Here is a 6,969-nt window from a genome sequence, read left to right as displayed (position 1 = left end):
TGCAAGTTCTCTTTGCTTGTTAAATCTGCCACCTCCCAACCTGGAGTGGCCTCCTGCTTTTTCTGTCTCTCCCTGCCCTCTGAGCACAGAGGCGGATTTCAGATTTCACCAGGGAAACTCCAGGAGGTTGGTGAACCAACAGCATCTCATGCCATCCCCCTGGAAGGAATTCACCGAGATTTTCATAGTCTAATCACTACACTTCAGTGCACAGAGTCAACATTAGCTATTTCTGAACTTGATCATTTCCATGAATATTTTTGACCTTTGCTCTAGCAGCTGTGGGTACGTATTACGCGGACCTGTGCTGTCAAATTCTCTCGGGGTTGCTCTCGCATGCAGTTGGAGATCCCATGGCCATAGCCCACCACAGCCTTTGGAAACATGCTGAAAACTGCTTTTTAAAAAAATGTATCCTAACCATCACAGCTTGCCCCTAAAGGACTATAATCTTTCTCTTCTTAGGTCTTGATGGTTCCTATATCTCTCTTATGAAATATTGTATTTCATAAAATCTATTATTGCTTTTGTATTTCCTGCATCAAGCTGAAAGCTATTTGAGGCAAGATTTGTCTTACTCATCTTTTTTTTTTTCTTGTCTTACTCATCTTTGTATGGTCTCTAACACTTAGCAAGGGATAAGAACTCTGGATATATGTGTTGAGATGAATTAAATGTCAAAATTTGGCATCAGCAATAGGAGCGATGATGTCCTACATAATAGGTACAAAGTATCCACAATTGCATTCATTAGATCATTCACATCCAGCAATCAAAAGCCTGTTCATTGCCATTTTTAATGGCTAATGTCACTAACATTCTCCCAGATACCTATTGCCCTCACCAGGTCTCCCCGTTAGCTATCTAGTTGTATTGTCTTTCCTTCTGCAGCTTCTCTTCCCTCTTCTCCTTTCCTCTGTCCTGCTATTTCTAGTATTTCCTAACAGGCTCTGTGGCAGACCCTCCTAATTTGTCTTGGTCCTCTCTGGTGAACCCTTCTCACTACCACTAGGGAAACCTCCCTCATACAGTTAACCCTTTATTTCTCTTCCTCAAAAACTTCAAATCATGATCTCAGCTACCCAAAAGCTATATGGCTTCTCCAAGGCCCTCTATTCTGATCTCAGCCAGGCCTAATTTCCAGCTAATCAGCTCCCCCAGCCCCACCTTCAGGCAGGCCCTTCACCATTCTAGGTCTTTGCCCAGACAGTTCCCTAAAATTTCAAATAAAATTCAGATTTATGTAGAGTCAAGTTTAACAGAAAGAGTGACAGGGGTGTACCTGGAACTTCTTAAGCTATTAGCAGTCATGCATTTCTTTAGCTGTGAGAGTACAGAAGAACTAAAGCTGGGAGCCAAGACACTCAACATCTCTCCTATGCTATAGACCACGCAGGGACTAAACTCCTCGAGAGCAAAGCAATGAATATACATTTTGACTCTGCAAGGCCAGGGATTTTTGTCTGTTCTGTTCCCGATCTCCGAAGTTCTTAGAACAGTTCCCATAGCAGAAACTAAATAAATACCTGTTAAATGGGGGAAAACATCGTGAGGCATATTGTATATGGGAGAAATTGGGGTCAAGATGCATTTCATGTGTGCCCACTCGAAACCTGGCAGTGCGTGAACCTTGGGGACAAAAATAGGCATCAGGAAACCATGTCCCACTCTTGAGGAGGTTAGAGGTCATGAAAGGAGGCTGGCATGGAAGGATTATTTGGAATAACTCCAGTGAGGAATCTTTGATGTTAGGCCTCTGTTTGCTCAATTGTCAAGGAAGAAATCAGCTGAATCTTCTATGGTCCCAGGCCCCTTCTTGTCTTAAACACGCTGTGTATATTTCCCAGGTGAAAGCCCCTAGCAGCCTGGGCTGTGCCTTCTACTCCCTGGAGTACCTGGTGCGGTATCTTGCAACTAATTGTTATTACCTGCTTTAGTCATTACACTGACTGGGCTTCGATTGTCTAATTTCTTAAAACCGAAATAAAAGTAGAGGTAAAGAACAAGACTTCTCTGAAAATTCTATTAAGAAAAGGGTACCCCCGATAAATAAATCCTATGGTGTGAGGCAACACAGAAAAGAACAGGCAGGAAAGCTTCCACGTTCAGACAGTGACCCATGCTTCAGGCAATTTCTTAACAACCTTAAGCCTTGGCTTCCTTATATGCATGCTGTATGAATAACCATCCCAACCTCACAGGATTAGGAGAAACGAATCAGATAATAAATGTGAAATTATGGGGCACTTGCTCAACTGGTTAAGCGTCTGCCTTCAGCTCAGGATCTCTGAGTCTCTTCTTTGGATCCCAATCGTAATAGTTAATTTCTGATAATTTAAGCATTTAATAGATGAGTACCTTTTCCCCCTGCCTCTTCATTTCCCTGGGAATCTGTGTAACGCTCCCATGTCCCATTGAAGTGGGAGGTGGTGGATACTAGAATCGTTACCAGGTTGAGTTAAAACAGCTGTGACTTAAAAAGATTGAAGCCAAAGTAGATCTTCCCTGTTTTCAGGTAACTACCTCTAATTCCTACTTCGTGAAGAGTAAACCTAGCCATGAAATGCAGAGCACAGAAACCGCTTCCTTCTCAGAACGGACAGAAAGAAACAATTTACTCTAGTAACTCAATTACTGTGGTATCTAGAAACATAATGCAAATTCGTAGCCACCATCTGGCCCACACAATCAGACCTAAGGGTAAACTCCCACCAAAGGCGCTACTTAACACCAGAGCTAGGCTGTAGAAATTTGGATGATATTAAAAACCTACTCCTTCACCCCATACCAGCAACAATGCTATACACAGTTGGTCCAGGAACTGACTTTTGAGAACTATTGGACTGGTCAGACCAGGACATAATCTTAGGCCTTACAGGGATCTTTCAAAAAAATGAAGCCACACTAAGTCTAAAAACTGCAATAAATATAAATATACAGAGAGATAAAAAGCTTATTAATTATAAATATACAGAGATAAAAAGCTTATTTGGTGCAAACTTTTTAGCAGTTCTACCACACTTCTGATATCACTTGGGCAGAGAGTGTCCATCAATTGTTTTGTAGAGTATTAAAGTCATATTCCGAGCATATGGATTTTTCTTCAGGGAACTTGGCTTTCTCCCCCATCTAGTCCCAGTGTTGGAGTCATTTTCAGCCCAACTCCAGTGAAATTTTAATTCTGGAGAGGCACACATCCGTCTACCCTGGGTGGACCTGGTGTCGTGGCCCCAGCGATGGCCATTCTTAACCTGGGGCAAGCCCAAAGAACTGAACTGTTTCCTAAACTGTGGGAGGGCTGTAAGCATGTGCTGGGGTCAGGTCCAGGGGCCCAGTTTAGCTCAAACTCCTGAGAACCCACAAGATCAGCTCTCCAGCGGTTTGGATCCTACATCTCCCACTGGCTTCCCTGAGCCGCAGACTAAGTTGAACAGGTTTGTCTCCCACTGTTGTCCTCTCACTTTCTCCTATACATCTTGTCCTTGAGCCCGGGACGCATTCCTGAGTTGGTGTCAGCACTTACCTGGCTTCTGCATGATTGAAAACTTCACAAGTAACAGGACAAAGTCGAACGTGTGACGATAATCGTTCCCCAAGAGCAATATTCTGAAGATAGTGCAGGTGAAATTTTAGAGGAGTGGGTTTCTATCACTGAGGGAGTCAAGATGGAGGAGGCTTCTCGCGGTTTTAAACAAAAGATCCCGTGGCAGTAGCAGAAAACCTCCCAGGCCAGGGCTTCTTTACAGAAGCTGGAGCAGATGGAGAGCATTACCTCGAACACGCCGAAGAAATCCCGTTCTTGTGATTAACCTTACCTGTGCCTCACCCTTGTCTCTCACCTCACCTGTACCTCTCACCTCAGGTTAAAAAGCTCTTTCACACATGGTATTCATTTGATTCCACGACAATTAAAAAACAGCATGCTGGGATAACTGCCAAGTTATCCTGTTACTGCAGAGGAAACACCATCTCTAGAAGGTTCCCACTTTAGCCACGAAGAAAACCCTTCCTGCATTAAGTCCTACTGTGCATCCCCTCTCCCTGCCCCTCCAGGCTTTTCCTTATGCATCTTTTTATACATACCTATTCAGGCAAATCTTACATTCTTGGATTCATCATAATGTGCTACCTTCTTGCCCTCCTTGCCAGCAGCCTCCTGGTGCCACAGACATGAGTGAACCCTTCACCGCAGAAATTTATTCATCCTCTCCCAGGGTCCTCCATTGTCTAACCCAGTGCTGTCTGACAAAACATAAATGAGGAAGCCACATTTGTAATTTAAAAGTTTCTAGTAGCCACATTTTTTAAAAGTAAAAAGGAAGAAGTGAAATTAATTTTTAGTACAGTAAAACGCACATAAAATTCACATTTTAGCTATTTTCAGGTGTACAATTCAGAGGCATTTAGTGTATTCACAATGCTGTGCAAACATCACCGCTATCCATCTCCAGAACATTTTCATTATCCCAAACAGAAACTATATACCCATTAAATAGTCTTTCCCCAATTCCTCTGGCCCCAGGTAACCTTCATTCTTCTGTCTCTAGGAATTTGCCTTAGGCACCACATATACGTGAACTCAAGCAATGTTTGTCCTTTTGCCACAGGCTTATTTCATTTACTTCACTTTCGAGGTTCATCTATGTTGTGGCAAGTATCAAAATTTCATTCCTTTTTAAGGCTGAATAATATTCAAATATATATCCCATTTTGCTTATGAATTCATCTGTTGGTGGACCTTTGGGTGTGACATCATTTGGCTATTTGCTGCTATGAACTTGGTGTACAAGTACGCATTTGAGTCCCTGCTTTCGATTCTTTAGGTATTACCTAGAATCACTCTAAAAATATATTTTACTTAACCCAATATAACCCAAATAGTAGCATTTCAACATGTAATCCTTAGAGAAAAATGAGATCTTTTATAATCTTCTTTTGTATGAGGTCAGAATCCAGTTGAGATGATACATTTTCACCAAAATTCATCTATATTCGGATTTCATAAAATTTATTTTAAAAAAAGTAGAATCCCATAGCCATGTTGTCCCAGATATACTTTAGGACATGTAAATTAATTAAAATTAAACAGAATTTAAAATTCAGTTCCTCAGTCACATTGCAAATGCTCAATCCCCCCACATGGCCAGTGGCTTCCATACCGAACAGGGAGGCTTTAACCGACAGGGTAGAAATGCTTCTCTCTGTCCCCTGCATCTGCTCCAGGCTACCTTCTCAGCCCGCTTCCCACTACTACCCAACATGGTTCTAAATGGACAGATTCTGAGCATTAGTTCAAGAAATATTTATTGAGCACGGACAACATGCCAGCCATTGTGCTAACCACTGGATACAACAGGAAACAAAACCATGTTTGCATGGAGCCTAAAATAGGTGGGGCCAGAAGATATAAAAACAAGTAATTTCAGAAATAACTATATCTTATAATTGTTATAAGCCCTGTGAGAAAAAATGGTGCAATGCCAGGACAGGCAGATATCAAAGAGATAATCACACAAATAACAAGATCTTAGAAAATTGTGATAAGTGCCTGGGGAAACAATAGGATCTGATGAGAGTTATAACAATGGGTGTTATTGAGAAGGGGAGCTTCTCAAAAGAAGCAACTCAGAGCTGAGACAGAAGAACAAATGAGCTAGGAAAAGGGGTACAGAAAGGGGACAGGGTAGTGAAGTGACGGGGCAGAGGGAACAGCATGTGTAAAAGGCCTGGGGTGAGAAAAAGTTTCATCTCTGAGAAACAGAGAGATGAAGAGTACAGCGCTTATATAGACAGTGGGGCCCCGGCAGGATGGCAGGTAAGCAGAACCTGTTTCATGCAAGGCTTCACATCATAGGAAGGATTTAGGATTTAGGATCAAGTGCAACGGGATGTTAAAGGATGTCGAGGGGTATTGGGTTAGCTTTTTTTTTTAGGCCATTCTGGCTGCTTGGTGAAGAAAAGTCCTGACTCTTCAGCTTGGAGCCTAAAGAGAACTCGTTTCCTTCTTCTGCATTTTGACCTACATGCTTGGTAAGATCTCATCCATAATTCTTGCCTTGTATTTACCTATTGTCACTTTATGCGCTGCCTTCCTTTACTGTTATTCATACACTACCTCACTAAGGCACCTTAACCCAACTGTGATCTTTTCCAGTAGGCAGGAGAAGCTTCTTCCTCATCTTTGTGTACCCACGGAATGGAGCATGGAGCAGGTATACTCAGCCAATCTGTTAAATCGGATTGAGTTAAAAGTCTGATCATAGCTTGCTACTTTCTACCAGCAAAAAGTATTCTGTGACCTAATTAACTCTGTCTTTAATCCAACTTTTCTGTACTCTGTTTGCCGCAAAGACCGAAGTTCCTGAACAAGACCCGGGCAGCCTTCCAGCATCCCTACTGGCGATACTTAATTACGAAGAGGGGTTTTGTTTCAGGTCAAACAAGGGTTAGAAAAACATCAGCCCACATGTGACCTAGCATTTCAGAACTTCAAGGAACTCTCCTTCCAGAAACCTTCAAAGTTCTGGCATGAAAAGTATGCTCTTAACAGAGTTCTCCAGAAACACAAACCCATCTCCAAGAGGTGCTTGCACTTGGCTAGATGCACTGTCTTTAAGGACTCCAAAAGCGTCAGATTCCTTTCCACCTTCCACTTACTGTGGATTGAAATTTCATGATCTCAGGGAAAGAAATGTGGAAAGGGCCCAAACTTCGTAACTTACAAACCTGTGACCTTGTCCAGATTAATCTGGACCCTGTTTTGACATCTGAAAGGAGTGATAATAGTATCCCTACAGACTGCTTAGGAGAATTAAACGAGAAGTGAAAACATCTCGCAGCAGTTTGCGATCCAACTGCTCTCTGTGCCTTTAAGTGTTTTGGGGGCGGGGTGGGGGGGGTTGGAGGGGGTGAGGGAGTGACTTTTGCCACCAATAGAAAAGCCATTAGGTATCCTCTGATCTTTCCTGG

The 6,969-nt window shown here is 42.5% G+C and overlaps 1 non-coding gene across 1 annotated transcript; it reads right to left on the bottom strand.

Annotated features, from left to right (window-relative positions):
• Positions 1-254: 254 nt before the first annotated feature.
• On the bottom strand, positions 255-390 carry LOC113261390 (small nucleolar RNA SNORA44). Its single transcript, XR_003318372.2, has one exon. It is a non-coding gene; the product is annotated as a small nucleolar RNA SNORA44 (small nucleolar RNA).
• Between the last annotated feature and the right edge of the window lie 6,579 nt (positions 391-6,969).

The sequence above is a fragment of the Ursus arctos genome, unplaced genomic scaffold (assembly GCF_023065955.2).
Source record: "Ursus arctos isolate Adak ecotype North America unplaced genomic scaffold, UrsArc2.0 scaffold_29, whole genome shotgun sequence".
Classification (NCBI taxonomy): domain Eukaryota; kingdom Metazoa; phylum Chordata; class Mammalia; order Carnivora; family Ursidae; genus Ursus; species Ursus arctos.
This window is presented reverse-complemented; position numbering and strand designations above follow the sequence as displayed.